Genomic DNA, 18,998 nt, shown 5'->3' with positions numbered 1-18,998 from the left:
TCTTCTAGATAAGGAGTTATTTAACTGAAGTCTATTTTGGCACTATTGCCACTTAACTGGAAAGAAAAACAAATCACACTTTTTAAAAAGTAAACCTGCATACCCCTCAGATGCATGAGGGCCAGGACTGCTTACACAGGGTTTTTTTAAGAGCAGGTTCCCATTTTTCTGCTGCAACAATTTCTTCTTCCACTACTCTGCTGCACAGCTGTATTCAAAACCTGCAGCCTGTTGCACTGCTGCCTTAAGCTTTTAATCACCTTCATCTGTTTTTGACTCCTAAGTTCAAATCCAATTTTCTAATGAATCTTGGAAGTCCTTGGGGATACACCAGTTGGTCAGGATAAGTCTTCACATCCCCTCCACCAGCTCACAAAGAGCTTTTCACTAACGTTCAGCGATGCCTTGACTACCTAGGATTGGGTGCCAGTTCTGAACAAAGTCTTCAGAGCTTTTTATCAGATTAATTTAAATTAGTTTCGCCACAATAGAGAAGGGTCAGCTGACATGGGTCAGCAAGGACAGGGCCTCACAAATAAACCATCTTACTATTACCTCTCCTTTGCCACCCAAACACACTGCTGCTGCTCCAGAGATCTGCCTCCAAGGACAAGTCACATCAACATCTTTCCAAGAAGCTGCTAGGTAGAACTCCAGAGATTTTAAAAACTCTCTTTACTGAGTCTTCAGCTATACCCAGGCTTGGTGTGCTGCTTCTTGGTCACCTTGACACATCTGTCATTTGCTCTGGTAAAGTTACTTCCTTTGGAAACAAGATCACGTCTCTATGTACCTTTTTGACCTTTACTGTTCAGTTAAACTTCAGTCCAGCAGGCTTTTTACATTTAGATGTTTATTTTGGAGACTGATGCCTCTGCATTTTCTTTATATGAAAAAGGAAGCTGCAGCAGCTTGCATTTCCCCCAAACACAATCTGACACTGACAGCTTTTTTTAACTAATCGTTGTTCCAGGCTTTCTTTAGCTGCCATCTGACCCGCAAAAAAACCACGAGACAAACTTAGTCAAGGCTGCGTTCCCAGTTGTTGCTCTTACACATTCTTGGCTGCTTCCTTGTTCTTTTGTTTCCCTTTCCCCGGTTTTACAACACAAAACTTTCACCCGCCTATCACAAAATTCAGACAAACCACTTCATCAAATACCCTGGCTTTCGAGCATTGCTTTTATTTTGGGGTGACGGATGCAGCTCTACAACACAGCTTAATTAAGTCTTGCAAGATTGCGAATAAAGACAAAACCAGAATTTGCATTTCCACTAACTTGTAGTAGTGATTCAGATATTTCATTCTCCCCAGTTCTAAAAATAGTAGCTTGTCAGGTCATCATAAGTTGTGGAAATCAACAACTGAGAGATCTATCTTTCCCTTAGCAATCAGAAATAGGACAGGCATAGGTTCTTCTGCTGGATCTCTCCCTATTTTCTAAAAACAGGAATATAGTAAGTTTACACACACAAATTATCAGTCAATAGAAGGGCATGCATGAAGAACTAGTGCTTCAAAACTGAGCAATAAATGACAGGGAACTTCTTACTAAAGATTCCCACTATTCATTTTCTTGACATCTGCATGTGCAAGATGTTCATCACCCAGCATCTCTGTGGCATTCCTGTGATCTTGATACTGTTACCTTCTCGCTGCAGGGCAGCAGTGCAGCTGTCTCTGCCCAAATACACATTCCTACCTTCAGTCCCACGGAATCTGCAGTTGTCCAGAGAACAGAAATATTTGGAAACTGCTCAAAGATACATGACAATTCAAAGGCAGTGTCGTGTGTAGCTCAGAGGAGAAGTAAAACATCTAAGCAACTGCAGACAACATACAAAATGAAAATTCTCATTTGAGAATTGCACCTTCAGATGCACTCAAAGCACAGGGAGGTGAAGCAACCTGGTATTTAGTGGAAAGACACAGAAAGTCTTTTTTCCTGACTTGAATTAATCTCACCAACTACTTAAAAGAGGCTTCTGATATACAGGCTACACCCTGCATCTTATAAAGCCATCAGTTGTGCTGTAACACTCTGAGATAGAATGTACTGACATAACCTTAAAAAAAAAAAGGCTTCAACAAGAAGTTTTTACTTTGCCTTTGCAGCTGGCTAGAAAGCTGAGCTGAGGCATAGCTCTCTGTTAACTGGGAACCTGGTTAAAGGTCTCAGGGGTTTTAAGTGATTATTGGGAGCTGAGACCCCCACAGCACCTCTGCATGTCAGACACAATGCTTTCTGGCACAGGACCATGCTACTCTCTGGATTTTGCGCCATATCAGCGAGTTAGCTTTTACCAGAGATGAAGACACTTCATGGCAACAGGACATGAGCAAAAGTTCTGGTCCCACTGTCCACTGTCTGGTCTCACTGAGCTCGGGGCTCTCTGGGGAGAGAGAAGCCCACACTGCACCCAAACAGCCAGGACACCATTTCACATCACAGCTTCAGAGCCCACACATGCAAGGAAGACAGGACTTAGCACCATTTATAGCTGTTTGCTTCTGATACCTAGCCAAGAAAATCTGAGCTTTCTCTACCACATTCACTTTAAGGCCACAGACACAACAAAATAATACCCTCGGACCCCAAGCACCAGCTGCCAGCACAACCAGCCATCCCCACTACCCACGAGAGGTCACTGCTGTTCCAGGCAGTAATATTTTTTCCCACCACCACTGTCCTGCTCCAACAAGCACTTCTCTGCTCTATCTCTCTGACGAAGGCAGATGGGTCCAACACCCGCAGATGTACCTGGGTCACCTTTTGCCATCCCTGTATCATGCCCACAGCTTTGACCATAGTTTCAAGTAGAAGTCTGGAAAAAAGTAGAGCCCAGTTTCATTGCACCCATTAAAAAAAATAATGTAATTAGATGTGTACTGAAATAACCATAAATAAAACATTTTTAAAAGATCAGCCGTTAGAGGCTCAGTTTCAGAAAAAATCCTTTAATGTTTTAGTTTTCAAATCACCATGCAGTTCCTCTCAAGGAAGTCAGTACAACTGTTTCTTGTACTCATTAGCTTCTCAGGGTCAGCCTAGGAGCAGTAAGACACCAACACAGACCCTTCTCAAACGAATGCAAAATTAGATGCATCATGCCTAACCTTTCACTGACACAGATCTGCACAGCCTGGCTATGCCCATGCAAAAGACTATTACATATGAGAACAGCTAGCCAAGACTTAACAAACCGATTCTCTGGAAACATAAACCTAACTCTGGAATCTTAACACAAAAAAAGCTAGCCAACGGTTTTACCAGCACCTGAGCTCTTAGTTTCCAGGAGAACAAGACCATTTTTCTAAGTCATCACCTGATCCTTAGGTTCACTGCATCAGCTGAAAGGAAGCCAGGGAAGCATGGTTAAGAGAAGGTTTCCGAGAGGTGAAAATCATCATGTTTGTCCTTTGTCGCTTTTTCTAGCATGTGGCGCACACACACACACACAAAAATAATTACATTTCTAGCAGTCCTGGCACAGATTAAGGACCTAATCCTTGGCTTTATTAACCCCATCTATTCCATTTTGGATAGATACAGCATTAATGAAAGACATCTAGGACTGCTCAAGAAACTCCAAAGTGATCACTGACAGCCTTCACAACAAATTCTCAGTAGATGCCCCATCCAGATTAGATTAGAAATCCAAAATAGATTTACAAGAATCAAGCAAAATACCCACAAGGAAATACATTCCATACGTATACATACAAACACTAAGCAACAAGGCGGTCAGTTAAATAGGTGCAGACAATACAGCCAACTCTCATGAGGCTTTCCTTCTCAGAAAAAGTTTTCAGAGATTTGAGAGATTTTATTTGGTAAACACTGGGGTCAAGACAGCTCTGTAACAAGTACAACTAGGTACTACCAAGACAACTAAGAGGAATCTGACATTTGCATGCAAAGAGTGATGCTGGAAGTCTGGCACCGTGGGAGACCATGTTACAAACAGAACCGACTTCCTGGAAGCAGAATTGCAATACACATGGAAGTACATAGAGCCAATACAGTAATTTGGAGCTATAAAGGACAGTAGTGTTTTCCGTGACTCTCCTTGTGTGGGAAACTGCAAAGCAAAGTTTTATAGTTTTGGTGGCTGGCAATAAGGTGCAGGAAAGTCTTCAGCTCTATCTGCATCCCAAGAAGTGAAGGAGAAAAGGAAGGCGGTGCTTGGAGGCAAAGTGAATTGAACCAGCACCTTTCCTTCACTCAGTCCTGTGTCAGGCTCTGCACAGGTAATCTTGTTGGAAGGAATGTACTTCACTGGGATATAGAACTCTTCCCACAAATGGAAAATCTAGGCATGCTGTGGAGGAACGTGGGGTATAGCCCATGAAGAACAGAAGTCATTCAACCACACAAATAGTAATGTTATACTACAGAAACCACGCTAGCTCTACAGAATTAGATGCACACTTCTTTCTTTTCCCCCAGCCATCTAAGCAAAGCAAGCACTGAGCCTAAAAAAAAAGAAGTATCAGATCCCATGGAAAAGGTAGATGCTAGGCTAGTGATGCTAACTCATTGAAACTGCTCCCTCTTACACACACACACCCCTCTGCTAGGGCACATACGTGCGTCTCACCTGCAGCATTTTACCAAGCTCAGTGATGGGAGATGTGGGTGGAGAACATGACCTTCAGTGTCACTGTTGAGACGGACACGTCACACAAGGAATTACGCACAAAAGCCAAAAGGCCCCGTTTATTGTTTTCAACAAGCCTTTTTATATCTTTCTTAAGAATGTGTGTCCATACATGACTGGTTCACTCAAAGACCAATAGTTCACGATTGGATGACCTTTTCTTTGCTACATCTTCGATAAACATCTTCTACTTGCAGTCTGGCAGTTCCTTAATCTTGTTTACTCAGCTCTTCTCTGGACTTTCCGGACTTTTCAAGGGTACATGGGTATCTGCTCAAGGTCAACGTTAAGCTTGCATTCTGACCCCTCGGACCAGCCGAGGTCTCCCACACTTCACTGAAAACAAGAAACTCCTGCAGTTGTAAGACAGCACAACTAAGACAACAGCCTCCCGTTTCAATTTAACCGCTATATGAGGGAAGGTTAATGCCAATAGCTCCTCCTCTCCACCAGAAAACAGACTTATCACACAACAAAAGCTAACACTGGTAAAGTACTACCAAAGCTGCCCTCATGCTATTGCGCTAACCGATCATAAGCACTCTAACTAGTTAGTTTAAACTTGTTCTAAATCCTCTAGAATTAACAAATGCTGTATGAATTCCTATTTTACCTTGATTATGCAAAACTAAACACCACGACTTTCTCTGCTGTTGCTGCTGCTTCTATATTATTACTCACCATTCTCCTGCTTCCCATCCCTCTGTTGTTCAATAGTAACAGAGAAGCGTGCCCTCCAAGGCAGGCAGGCCTGCTTTCAGTGTCCGAGAACTAACTTCAGTGTGTTAGCTGCTACTCCAACCTGGCTCCCCGTGATCCTTAAAAGACTGAAATATGCAGTGCCTTATCTTCTTTAACCAGACCAACATGACAGGCAGCCACAGGAGTAACTGATTTTCAACTGTTGCAGGCTCAGCACTGGGACAGAAGAGTGGTCCTGCGGCAAGCATGACTGTGTAAAAACCTGCTGGATCAAGACGACCCTGGGATTTATGCAGTCTTTTGTGTTCCACCTCCAGTGCACCAGAGCCACAGAGCAGAGTGCGCCCTGCTGAAACAGGACTCAGTCATCACCTGCCGCAGGGCACTACACTGGATCTGTTCAGCGAGCAGAGATGCTTAGTCATTTTAAGCAGTTTTCCATTAGTATCAAAAAAGTCTGGTCAGGCTGCAGAGATCACACAAGAATTCAAGCCAGCAACTCTCAAAAAAGCCACAAGCAATGAGAATTTTTTGCAGGCAGAATGTAATTAGTTACACTCCTGGAATCCAGCCAGCAGAATCAATGAATTTAAGTATGCTCCAAGTCTTCCGATAGTTTTTCATTTCCAATTTAAATTAGGGAGGTTAATATGGGATATTCCTTCATGCTGTGGCTGTGTGGAGAAAAATAAAGGTATTAATATTGTATGCTCACAATGAAACAGAGTATGCCACGAACAAAAAAATACTACATTTAAGATCTGGTCTTAAAGTCACCAGCTCAGACTGAAGTATGGAGTGGCAGCACCTTGGGAAAGGGCACTAGCACAGCATACAAAGAGGCACTCTGTGTGTGTAGTAATCTTCTAATGCAATTTTTTCAGCCATTCTCATTACCTATAATAAAACCATACGGACTGCATTTTTATGTTTAGTAATAGGAAAATAGGCCATATAGTAGGATTTTTGCAGTGTAGCTTTTACGGCAAATTAAATTGGAGATATACGCTGTACTTCACAGCAGAAAGGTCTGCCCACGGCCTGTAGTTTTAACAAAGATGAGACAGGAATATAAAAGCTAATAATGAGACACTCAAGTAGGAAAAGTCATGAAGCATGTCACCTTCCCTTGAGCTCAAAGCCTCACTCAAGTTATTTCATACAAGTTATTTGAAACAGATGAAGTGCACAGCAGCAAAAAGACAACTCTGCTAAAGTGCAACAGAGCCCTGCAGACTCTTTCTTTCATTGACACAATGGTAGTCAACATCTACAGTCCAGAATCCAACTATGACCTTGGAAATGGGTTGTAAAACACCGTATCATAATCCTCACCTTATTTGAAGGCAGGCATAAAATACTTGTGTTAAACAATTTGCAGATTCTCTCTTGATGTGCAGGTGCTGACTGCTTGGGTCCCAGCAGGCTGGAACACAACCACTGCCATTCACCCAACCTAAGGGGTCAGCCCAGCCACATTCCCAGCGCAGAACTCCAGAACACCACTTGGTAGTCAACAAAGCTGTTTGCATCATGCTTCTTTCCCAAGCAGCAAAGAGAACACTGAACAGAGCAATTTGAAATAGAGTGACCACGTATTTACAGAACCTAACGAGCCATCCTGGCTTAAGCACTACTGCAAAGCTGGGTACAGGAAACATGAAGAGCAGAACATTATCTTATGACCTGGAATTCAAATTCACGGACTTCAGCACAGGTGAAGTTGCTCAGCTATCACATGGTAAGTGAGACTGGTCAAGCCCCACTTGTCACCCCAGCCACATTCCAGTCATTGCAGCAGTTCCATTCAGCCCAACACCCAGCTCAGACTCAAGTACAGAGCACCAGCACTTTGAGAAAGGGCAGTTACACAGCATAATGGTGATCTTCCAAATATTTTTTTTTTAGACCTTCTCATTACTTATAACACCACATCCTGTTTCTCCCCAAAAAAGCCTGGAACTGATGGTCATCTTTGGCTCCATAAAGAGGAAAACACCTGAAAGTAAAAAGCCATTGAAAAATAGTATTTTAACAGGGAAATCTGATGTACTAGCTCAAAATATCTGCCTCATGACAAATATCCTGAAGATATGAATTTCAGAAGATTTGCAACAGAAGGATACCATGCTCCCTTCTGACCAACCATTATCTTTTGAGTGCAGAACTTTTATAGACAGTTCATGAAGTTTCACAGCTCCCTGTAATTGGTGCAAATTATTTTCATGTCTGGCAAAAAAAAGAAAAAAAGAGAAAAAAGAAAAAAAGCAAACAAGTGTGTGCAAGTGAAGTCATAGCTAGTTTTTAAAGAGTGCTGGAACTCCAGTGTCCCTGGGATTATGACACCCAGCTCATGCCAAGTCGGTGAGGGCCACAGAAAAGACAAAAGCAACTTGGTTTGATCAAAATCAGTGTAATGCTCTTATCCTCTGTGTGAGTACTGGAAGTTTAAACAAGAGTTAGGCAAGGCCTTTCCTTCTTCCAAGCTTGGGGAGCTTTTGCGTATCGTTAGATTTGTCCTTTCCAAAAATTCTCCTTGCCTCCATCTTATCCAAACAAGGTAGGAAGTAATGTCTCATTGCATAATGAAAATCTAATTAATTCTACCCCAGAAAAATCAGCTAAGTTTTCAGGCACCTGACGCCACATATTTGCAATGCATAGCTGCTGACCGGCACCCAGGAGAAAGAGTTACTACAGGTTGGCTGCTCCCATGCTAGGTTCAAAGCCAAGTTAGCTTGCCATTACCAGCCTGAGATCGGGGCCTTGGATGAATTCTTCCTAAAAGCAGGCCCTTCTCCCAGTATCTAGTGTTGCATTTTTGCAGTGTTACTAACAATAGCTGTATTCTACTCTCAGGAAGATGCGTATGTGGGAATGACAAAGAAGGAGCAAAGCAACTTGCAACACATTCATCTTCTCTTTTCTTTGTTTCATTTCTGATGCAGTGACCACATCAACCATGCATCCTGTGGCATTTCTGATGTTAGCCCTCTGCTCCAACCCCAGTGCAACACAATACACCTGGGCAGCATCCCAACCTGGATCCCCAATCCACCTCTCAAAGCCAAGGAGATGAGGCAGGCCCAACAATGTGTAGCACTTCTAGGGCAGTAATACTTGCTGATTGCTTCCTTGACTATTGTTCACAACAACCAGCTAAGACACTGCCAAGAAACACTCACAGCTGGCATCACGCAAGGACAGAAGTTAGAGCAGAGGTTGTTCGAGCTCCTCCTCTCTTTTCATTCACAGAAGGCAAGAGTCTGCGGACAAACAAAGAATTGATAAAGCAACTGCAGCAGTACTAAAGAAAACAGCTTTCAAGGGAGAAGAGGCTCAAAATCATAAATTGACAGTTACCCTGCCCCTTACCCCCAGACCTGGTTAAAGCCTCTAAGAAATAAAAATATTAACAAGATAAACCCAACTTACTTGTCTGCAATCCATCTTTATCTCAATGAGTTCCCAAGTTTCATACACCACCATTCAGGCAAGACAGTGGAACAAGAAAGTGTTTCCAGATGTCTAATAGTTTAAGACACAAAACTGTTTAAAGTCTTGGTGGGTCCGCTTGACTGCACAGCTCTGCTCTGTCACGCCTGTGATGTTAGACAGAAAGAGAACTGACTGGGAACACGATCACCTGCAAAACAAATGAAAAAGGGACCAATACTTACTTGTACTAAAGCCATTTGACTTTCCTATTATACGTATGGAACAGCCTGAGTATCTCGGGTGTTATCTAGTACTCCTGCAACTCTCAGTTCCTGGAAACACATGAACGTGTGAGAAGACAACCTTCAGGGCAAAGCAATTCCTTAACTCTTGCATCATAGCCTCAAAAGCAGGTTATTACTGGAGGACCTCTTGTGCAACACTTGAGTATAAAGGTAAAACATGCTGCAGGGCTAGAAGCCCACTGGCTTTCATCAGCCTCTAATTTCTTGCAGTGATCCACTGGGGGGGCGTAGGGACACTACATCTGTATATTCCCAGACATCCAAGCCTTCTATTCCCCCTCCTAACGTGCCAGACTACAAACTCTGCACCTCAGGACTTTGCCTTGTGTCTGGACAGCGAGACAGAGCAAGCCAAGACTCGATTATTTCTTGCCCTCACCCTGTTGTTCTGCTCACAGTGAAACTATATTTTATCTTCCAACAAGTTATCAGAAACCTGTCATCCTGCAAAGAAAGGCATGAGCACCAACTGAAAGGCAAGATTTGGAAACACTTCAAATTGAAAAGCAGATGTTAAAACCCCAAACTCCTGGCTATTACCAAGTCTTCAGAACAGGCAGCAATTTGGAAGCACACGCTTTTTCAGATGATATACTGTAACCCAAGACAAAACTGTTGGGTTATTGCAAGAGTCACCAGATAAAGTTCAGTGGCTTCTGTTGTTCATGCCCTCTATATAATACCAAAGGATATTGATAACGGTGAAATTAAGTGCTGTAACTCACGCCAATCAAACCAGCACAGCAGAGAACAATACTACCCACCAGGGCACTGTGATAATAGAACAAAGGCTCCATTCCCTGTGTCCCAGGAGATGACATCAATTAATTAACAAATCACTTCTTGACTGTAACCTTTTCACCCTGAGGAAAAAAAGCAACAGTTCCAAAACATCAAAATCAAGACTTGACAACAGCACCCACCTTCCTGCCCTGAAAACATGTCCCACTCTGGAACTAGCTGTCTTGTTTAAACAATGACTTAATCATCCCTCCAACATTTCCCATCAGGATCAGAACAAACCAGACTATCTCAAAGGCAATTAATAGGTCAGGGACAAGCACAGCTATAGGAGAGCAAACCAATCTGGTACAGAAAAGGAAGATACTCCTTCATCTTTGATCCTCCTCCGGGGACATATGAGACTGAAGAACTGCTGTTTTGGGAACTGTAAAACTCTCCTTTGAGCCACTAAAATGTAAGCACGACAGGGCCAGGGGAAAAGATGCTTGGGGGAACAACCCTGTACCTCTGCAGCAGGATAATGATCCTGCTTTTAATTTTTCACGTCATTTTAGCTCCCTTCTGCTGCTTGTTACTTTATAAGAATTCCTAGTGCTTTAGGAAAGGAGGAAACAAGTCATTCAACTGAAAACCATTTAACGCTCCAGGAGAACGCAGAGCCACAAAACCACCCTTGTATTCAAGCCTCACAGGAAGGGCAGCCCAAAAAAATATGGGCCCAACACCCCAAGCAGAAAAGAGGGAGTGCAGCATGCCACATCAGTATTGCTCAGCTGGTCCAAACAAATCTACCCAAGCCTTCAGCTGCAAGGGACCAGCATCTTAGGTGCAAAAATATGTCTCAGTTGGATCTAATCCATTGAGTCCTGCCCCTGGCAGCCAAGATCTTAATAATTCTAGGACAATATCTATTAAATTAGTGCAGCTTGTTATGTTTTTTTATGGTACAATCTAAGATGTCAACTGAATGGGACTTCTGTACCAGGAACAGTACAGAGATATAGTAGAAGAATGCATCCCTACCCCTGAAGAGTTTTATTCTGCATTAGCCTTAACAACTGTTGCATGAGACAAGATATTAATTCTTTCTCCCAAATCACTGCAGATTCATCTTAGAAAATCATCTTTCCTTAATATGGACAAAAATCTTCATGGTATTAAGTATAAGTGAAATTTCATCACAGGCAGTATGTAGGAGCGTCCTTCTCCACCCTTCCTATTTATGTACCTGGACAGAACATACAAGTTGCAACTCAAAGTTTTTAATTCCCTGAGTCTGGGACAACAGACATGAGTATTTTTTCCTCAAATTAAGAAATCCACAAGCCCCCTCCACAGATGTGAAGGTGGGGGTCCAAACAAGCGGGGCAACCGGGGCAAGAATCATTTTGTCATCACTGAAATATGTGATACCAAAAGCTTCATTTAATTTAGCACATTTCAAGTTCATTCCTATTGTCAGCAATGGAGTTTTAAGGGTGTAGCTGACCTAGTCACAAGCCTTGAGCTAGTGCCTGAAGAATGTCACCAAATTTCTCTAAAGATAGGAACAACTCCTGCTGGAAGCCTGATGCAAACAGATCCTCTGTCACTGGAAGCTTCAAATGCTTCCTGTATAAGGCACAACAAAGCTGAATTTTCACCCATGAAATCAGTAGGTGAAACTGAGCAACAGGAGAAAGCCTGAATGAGAAAGATGGAAGCGACAGTTTTTAAACTTCAGAAAGATTTAGGTTGAAAGACTCCTGGATAACAGCTAGTTCAACTGCCTATTTTAAACAAGGCTAACTTCAGAACCAGTCAGGATGCTCAATGTTTTTTTATACAGGCTGTTTTAATCAAGCCTGTCTATTTCTAAACCACAGAACTAGAAGTAATGTCTAGCTGATTCTATTACACTTACTAGGATAAAACTGACATCCCAGAGAAAAAGTCATCTTAAAGCTATACCAAACCACTAGTGGTGGTTGCAAAGCAAGAACAAATTCTCTCCTTTCTCCCAAACGAGGTGTCAGTCTCCAACTACAATCAGTTTTCCTGACTTATAACCTTACAGACAGGTTGGTTTCCCCTTTCTAAGATAAGAACACATTTGGTAAGTTTGGTTTGGTACAAGTCCTATGATATATGGGTCCCTGGGTTTTGGGTTAACCTGCGAAAATTTTCAAACTAGTGCTGTATTATTCCATCTCCCAGTGCAACTCCTGCAATATGCTACCCAGTCAACCAGAAAACAGTTCCAGGCTATGACTCTTGGCAATGCTTACTAAGCATTGTGATTATCATCCTCTCCCTGTCGCTTTCTTCTCCAAACCCCCTACAGGCACCCTAATTCCCCAAATACAGGACAAGCTGCTTAACAACTCCTGCTTGCCTTTTTCTATTAATCATGCAGCAGAAGCCTTCCTTATGAGACCCTAGATAGGAAAGACATTTACCGGTTTCTTACAGTTCTGTGGTAGGAGATGATCCAGCTGGCAGTGGTACCCAAAGTCCATCTGAATTCCCAAGTGACCCCAGCCTCCTGCTGCTTGGTCTGATACGCCACAAGCCAGCTGCGCTGGGGCTCCGGGGTCGCCCAGGCTCCTGCTTCGGCATTCCCCCTCTCCGCAAACTCAGACAGTTCTGCCTTTCGTGCTCCGGCCACACTCCAGCCTGCATGCACCGCGCTCCGGCGGGCCAGCCTCACCGCTAGTAGGAAACAGGACACCTTCACAGTGAGCCACAGGCTGCATAAAATGAAGCAGAACTAAGAGAAAAGAACTGACAGTACTGGCGATTCTGCAAAACACAGCAAGGCAGGCAAAGAATCACGCAACATGGGTAAGTGACAGAATAACAGGGGAAAAGATAACCGTGCTAGTCAGACTAGTCAGCGTTTGTACCTGTAGGACAGCTGCATTCCTAACCCTACCGATTTTCACCTAGTCGCTCAGCAGAGGCACACAGCCATCCGGGGTAACAGGCTCTCTTCACCTTACTGCAGGTGACAAGTGAAAAAGCAGCAGCAGGTTTGTAGCCCTGGGATCACATTGCAGATGGAAGCCAGATCTGCTCTCAACAGCTTCTTTCCACAAACCTTCCTGCGCTCTGAGAAGCACACAAGCTCTCTGATATAACGGGGAAAAGTCAGGCAGGAGTTCAGGTTATTACATTACTGAGATCTGTAGGACAGCTACATCTGTCACTCAATTCCTACTCCACAAAAGATAGACACAAAAATTCCATAAAGCATGGTACAGGTAGGGATACTATGAAGAAATTCTAGAGCAACTGTTTTCTCCCATTCCTTAAAAGGCACCATATTTAAAATCTGCCACATCTCACCCAAGTGAATCTTCATTTAGGATCTGACTGGGCCTGGTTAACATCATTGGCTTAAGCACTATTAAATCCCCACATCAAAACAAGATAAACCCATGGAATTAATACGCACATCACTCACTGAATTTCTCCACATACTGTGCAGTGAGAAACATGCACACAGAGTACACCAGACTTACGCCTGCTTCCACAGCAGTTACACAACTCATTCTTTGCCAGATTCAGTGCAACTTCTTCCTTTCTTTAGGATTTCATTTTTCTTTTTACATGAAGATCAGCAAAAACAGCCCTCTACTTTCCATATTCTAGTAAATTCTGCTCTTGTAGTAACAATATTTAACAAAGCTTTCATTACCTTTCCCCCCACCCCGCCTCTTCAATCCCAGATGAGATCAGAGATGCCCAGCAGCAACATCTGAACTTCAACTGCAAGACCTTTAAAGTAGTCCAGTCTCACTGGCTGGAAAAGCACCTAGCACTGGTGTTACCAAGAAAGCAGATGCACCGTCATAGCTCACACATAGAACTTACTGCATGTTATCTCTTCCCTCTACACTATTCTCTCTCCATATCTTACCTAATTTAAACAAAACACACAGACTGAATGCAAAGCTTTAAGTAGTAAAAATGTTCTGTTAAACCTGCTCTGTGGTTATTTTTCATATACCATAAACATTGGTTCTCCCCATATAGCATCTTAGAGAAGAACTAGAAGAACTTTAAGAAGTAGTCATTTTGGAGCTTACACAAACAGCTCAGTTCTACCAGCAGCTGAGCTAGCTACTGTGTGTACATAAGTGCCATTAATTTTTATGTGGATATGCCACAGACAAAATTGCTTTCTGGCAGTGAGTTTTGCAAAACTGTGAAGCACGGTGGATAGCCCCATCCAAGGCTGTAATGCTGCCGTAGCTCCTGGAAGCAAGGCTACCCTTTTTCCTAGCTGGCTCCACTCTGCAGCAGTGACTGTAAGCTAAGAACATCAGGCTGTTCCGGGGTTCTGCTGACTCAGCACCTTGGGAGACGCCTGGGCAGAACCCAGTGCACTGCAGATTTCAGAGGAATGTAAGCACGACCCTTAACCAAGCCACGCACAAGCATTAGCCACAGATCACAAACGCAGAGCAGCAGCATAGTAGGCCCGTGCCCACGCTAGCATGTCAGTCTAAAAACCAGAAACCTGTGGTTTTATAGCCTAGATGGGCCTGGGAAAGACAAGTTTATCCAATCCAAGAAGTTCCTGGCCTGTACCCCCATTCAGTCTGCTGGGACAGAGAGGACACTGCCAGGCTGATTCATAGCAGAGATTTTACTGCCACAGCAGTTCTGTCCTTTCCTGCTTGTTAAGCTCAAGGCTCCTCCTTTATCAGGACTTTGAGGGATCTTTATAGAATCTCCTTCCGAACATGCTTCTTTCCTTTCTTCCAAGGCCAGACCCACCTATTTGTACACGTTTCCCTCAAAGCAAGAGGCAAAGTGTCAAAACGAGGTCTGCTGCCGGCACAGCTTCTCCCCATGTCTGAGCTGCATTAGGGAAATTTATGTTTTGATGCCCACTACTGCTCCACAACAGGCAGAGAACTTCAGAAGAGTTCCATGCACCACTGGATGAAGTTGTCACCATCCTCTGCACTGAGAGATGCTTACCATGCACCACCAAAGCATGCAGGGAGATGGGAAGATGACAACTGTTATCAGCAGGTTATCTGCCTTCCTACCTGCCCGAGGAGATGAGACACACATTGTGACACCAAAGCTGGCGAAAGGGCAGTAGGATGCCTACAATACAGCTAGAGAAGTTACCCTCGGATGCTCCCCTGAAGCACGTCTTCATTTCCCTGCCCAAGGGTACTTGTACTGAAACAGCGCCAGACATAGCTCCTGCATCTAGCTTCATCCTCAGGTGGCTTCTGAGGTGAATAAAGCCTGCATTTAGCAAAACTTGATGTGGGCTGTATCTAGCTGCACAAGAGAAAAAACTGTCACCCCTTGTAAGATGCATTTCAATTCATCACGAGTGCACTGCAACATTACAGACAAGGTTAAAGTCTTGCATCTTAGCTGGTTCCCTTGTAAAGAGATGTTAACAGTAGACCCACATCACCAGGGGGGAACATCTACAGGAAGGCTCAAGTTAAAAAGATTCAAACTACATTTTCACTAGTATAAAATTTGTTTAGAGTAATTCCTCTTACCAAATCCTTCTCTTGTACACTGGGTGAGGGGTTCTTATATCAGGGAGAAGGCTGCTTCAGACAGGCTGGGCATAGCTTTGATGCCTGGTCACTTCTCCTACAATACATTCAAATGCAAACAGAAAAAAACCCATAAAACTGAAGGCTCAAATTAACATCCCAGAGTTGTATAAGCCCCTTCAGCTGAGACTCTCTTTGGAAATAAAAACAATGGTGCATGTGTTACTAACTTCTCTCCATTTGCATTAAGAGATGGTCTGTACCAGTTACTGGAAGATTACTGGTGTTCTACCTTCAAAATACAAGGAAACACAGACTTACCTACAGAACAGATTAGAAAGTTTCACTGTATACTCAAAATGAGATCCCAGTCATATAAGGAAAACTGGTGAGGGTAAGTCCTCTCCATTCAGCCATAGAGAACAAGCAGAAATAACTGCATTTTATAAGAAGGAGGATTGACATCTGTTTAGTCAGAAGGCTCTGATGTTTTGTTTCTCATTTAACCAGCCTTCTTCCAAGGCCACAGTATAAGTCATTGCAAGGAAAAGATTTTTCAAAATCTGTACTAAAAATCCTCTAGTTCCCCCATGCTTTCAGGCAAGGTACATGCACTGAGATGTCAACAGGTCAGGACAAATAAAAGCTCTTTTCTCCTTATTGGTAGGAGATCTGCTATTGTGTCACATTATAAGCCTGTCCATCCTCCATGATACAGGACAGATAGAAACAAAGTATCAGAGAATACGAGTGGCCGGCTAGCAGTAGTAGTCAATTCATAACCTACTCTTTTCAGAGGAGTTCCTCCATTCCTGCTCTGATCAAACTCCCTTCCCTAAAGCTTATCCATATTTCTGTCTACACAGATAGATGCAGATGTTTTTGTTAGCCTTTTTAAGTGAGGAGAATGACAGAAAGCCCCACAAACCCACAAAACTGATTTTAGAGAACCTCAGTCTGGAGTCAAAGGGACAAAGTAACAGGGACCCCTAGCATCACGTCACCAAAATCAGTGGACGTGCCCAAGTGGCGGATTTAGCCTCATGTTACTGCCCCAGCGTCACTCACACCTCAAATAGTTTCTGGTTTTTTCTTTTTGTGCCTCAGCTTTCTGAAACTACTTAAAATAGGTCAATTAACTTTCTCTTTGGGGACAAAACACAGTGTGAGATGACAAGACAGAAGTGTGGTCACCAGCACTGCCTGTACCCAGCACCCTTGGGTCAGCTGCAGAGGGCAGCAAGCGGGGACAGGGTGGGGAGGGAAAGGAAGGAGCCTCATTATTTAAGAATCCTTTGCCCCTCTTACCCTGTTTGGAATTTAGGCTGAGTAGGTCATTTCACAGAGCTCTGAGCCAGAAGTTTCACCCTTATCATCTCTGGTCTACTCAACAAAATAAAAAAAACCCACCTCACAGCACTTAAAAATTATGAAGCCAATAACAATTGACCAAACTCACTCCTCTGTAGATGGAAACTCCAAAACATGCTGCCATATATACAGCTAATAAAATATCAAGTATGTACAGACAGAGGTAGGCTGCTTACAAATGAATACATTTTATATTAGAGAATAAGAGGTAAGCATGGGTGGGTGGGCTTATCTTCAAAATACAGATGAAAACTTCATAACCGTTCACCTCACCTACTCTGCTGAGGTGCCCCTGAAAGGTAGCAGGGGAAATAATACCAAGCCCAGAGCCCAGATCTGTGCTGGTGCAGACAATTAGCTCTAATTACTTATACCTCTGATCTGAAATGACTCCTCCTGTATTTTTCAGTTCTTATCTGAGCTAGCCCTTCCTAAGTAATGGAAAGCCCCGTCTCCTATGTGATATACCAGCTATATAGATAACCTCACTGGTGGTTTGCAGACACCTGAAACCTCATAAGCAGGTGAGTGATGCACTGGGCACCCAGATGCAGGTAAAGCCAAGCTTCACTTTGCCAGTGTTTGGGAAGACTTAACAGGGGCAGTGAGGAACAAAGCCAAACAGCGTAACAGCTTTCTTCCCCCATGTGAGCATCAGGCGATGGCAACATTTCAGCTATATTATTTACCCTTCCCTTTACAAAATGAATGTGGAAGCAACATGCTGAGCCAGGTAACAACACTGGAAATAGGACAGAAAGGACAGTTTGTGCCAAGTGTAGCAGGAGAGGGGAATAGCTGCCAGCTCCTTGCAAAGAGCAAAGAATTAAGTATTCAGCTTCCATGTTCCCCATGTAAATGCTGGACGTGACAATGAATCACAGAGTGCCTAACACCACATCAATTCAGTTACCTTGTCTCCTCGATGTAGAAGCCAGACAACCCATCAGAATCACTTACTGCTCGCTAGACCTGGAGCCCAAGTAGCCAAGTAACATGCTCAGCTTCCCGTGTACAGCTGCAGCACAGACAGCGTGAGCACACAGCTGCTTTTTTGGGTTCTATTACTTTCCAGGATCCTTCAAAATCTAGACACTCCCCAGTATCCTCAGCTCCAGCGTGTGTTTGTGTATGAAGGACTTGAAGGAAGAGGGCCACAGAAGAGAAAAGGAAAAAAAAAAAAAAAAGGAAACACCCTTTACCCCTTTTACCCCAACATGTCAGACCAGCAAGGGCAGTTACTGTAATGTTCTCCTACATGACTTTCAAGACCTCTGAAAGCTTACCTGTCCGTCCACTTTTGCCCAGACCACCACCACCTGGTACTGCCCCTCCTCAGAGACAAGCAGGCTCTGCAGAGCAGCTGGCAGAGCCGAGGGGCAGAGGCACGGTGCCTACGGGCACAGCGCTGGCCTGAGCGGGCAGGGGGCTCGGAGGGCTCACCTCGACGGGCTGCTGCTGGGGTCTCTCGAGCAGGTCTCCTCAGCAAAGCAGCTGCGCACCGCAGAGGCAGATCCTCTTGATCTACTCCGATCCCTGGGATCGCACAGACAAAGGCAGGCTCAGGCCTGAACAAGCCCGGACAAGCCCAAATAAAGCCTCTCGCTGAGCCTGCCCGGTTGCAGCAGCCAGCCCTCCGCGTCAGGGCTGGGTTCGCCGGCAGCTCGGCGGGCGGGCGCGGGCTGCACCCACCGGCGGGGGGGGGGGGGGGGGCTGCACCGGGGGCGGGGGGGCTGCACCGGGGGGGGTTGCTTGCACCGGGAGGGGCTGCACCCATCCCTGCACGGAACACACCACCTGATTTCTTCTGCTGCGACATCGCGGATCTCAGCGAGGCTGAAATGCACCCAACAGGAGCACTTCGACTTGAGCACACTCGCACCAGGGCTGAATTTCCTCGGTTTCACTGAAAGAAGCCCACATTAGGAGGAATGCAAGATTTCTCCAGGATTCCTCCTGGCAAAGAGATGTAACCCACAACTTTGCAAACACACCAGAGACTCCTGTAATTAGAAAAAGCGAACTGGCAACTGAGAGACATGCTGCAGTGATGTCACTGGAAACCAACCGGTGCAGGACCCCAGGTTTGAATGCCCAGCCCAAACCCACCCATCAAGGTCTGGAGGCTTGCTTCCTGCAAGCCCATGCAACTTAAGACTACCCACCCCAAACATGCTCCCCCTCCATCTCTCCCCAGCAATAATTTTGTTACAAATGGTAGGGTTGCGCAGGGAGGCTAAGGCACCTCATTCATTCT

General features: G+C 44.3%; 2 long non-coding RNA genes across 2 annotated transcripts; both read right to left on the bottom strand.

The window, feature by feature from the left end:
* Positions 1-8,269: 8,269 nt before the first annotated feature.
* LOC130146462 (uncharacterized) lies at positions 8,270-8,989 on the bottom strand. Its single transcript, XR_008820918.1, has 2 exons — positions 8,800-8,989; positions 8,270-8,630 (listed from the first exon to the last, which is right to left on the bottom strand). It is a non-coding gene; the product is annotated as an uncharacterized LOC130146462 (long non-coding RNA).
* Positions 8,990-9,874: 885 nt separating this feature from the next.
* Positions 9,875-18,316, bottom strand: LOC130146504 (uncharacterized). The gene is made up of 4 exons (XR_008820941.1): positions 18,185-18,316; positions 15,371-15,467; positions 12,290-12,580; positions 9,875-9,970 (listed from the first exon to the last, which is right to left on the bottom strand). It is a non-coding gene; the product is annotated as an uncharacterized LOC130146504 (long non-coding RNA).
* Positions 18,317-18,998: the final 682 nt, after the last annotated feature.

Source organism: Falco biarmicus, chromosome 3 (genome assembly GCF_023638135.1).
Source record: "Falco biarmicus isolate bFalBia1 chromosome 3, bFalBia1.pri, whole genome shotgun sequence".
Classification (NCBI taxonomy): domain Eukaryota; kingdom Metazoa; phylum Chordata; class Aves; order Falconiformes; family Falconidae; genus Falco; species Falco biarmicus.
Note: the sequence above shows the minus strand (reverse complement) of the source record. Positions and strands in the feature narration are given on the sequence as shown.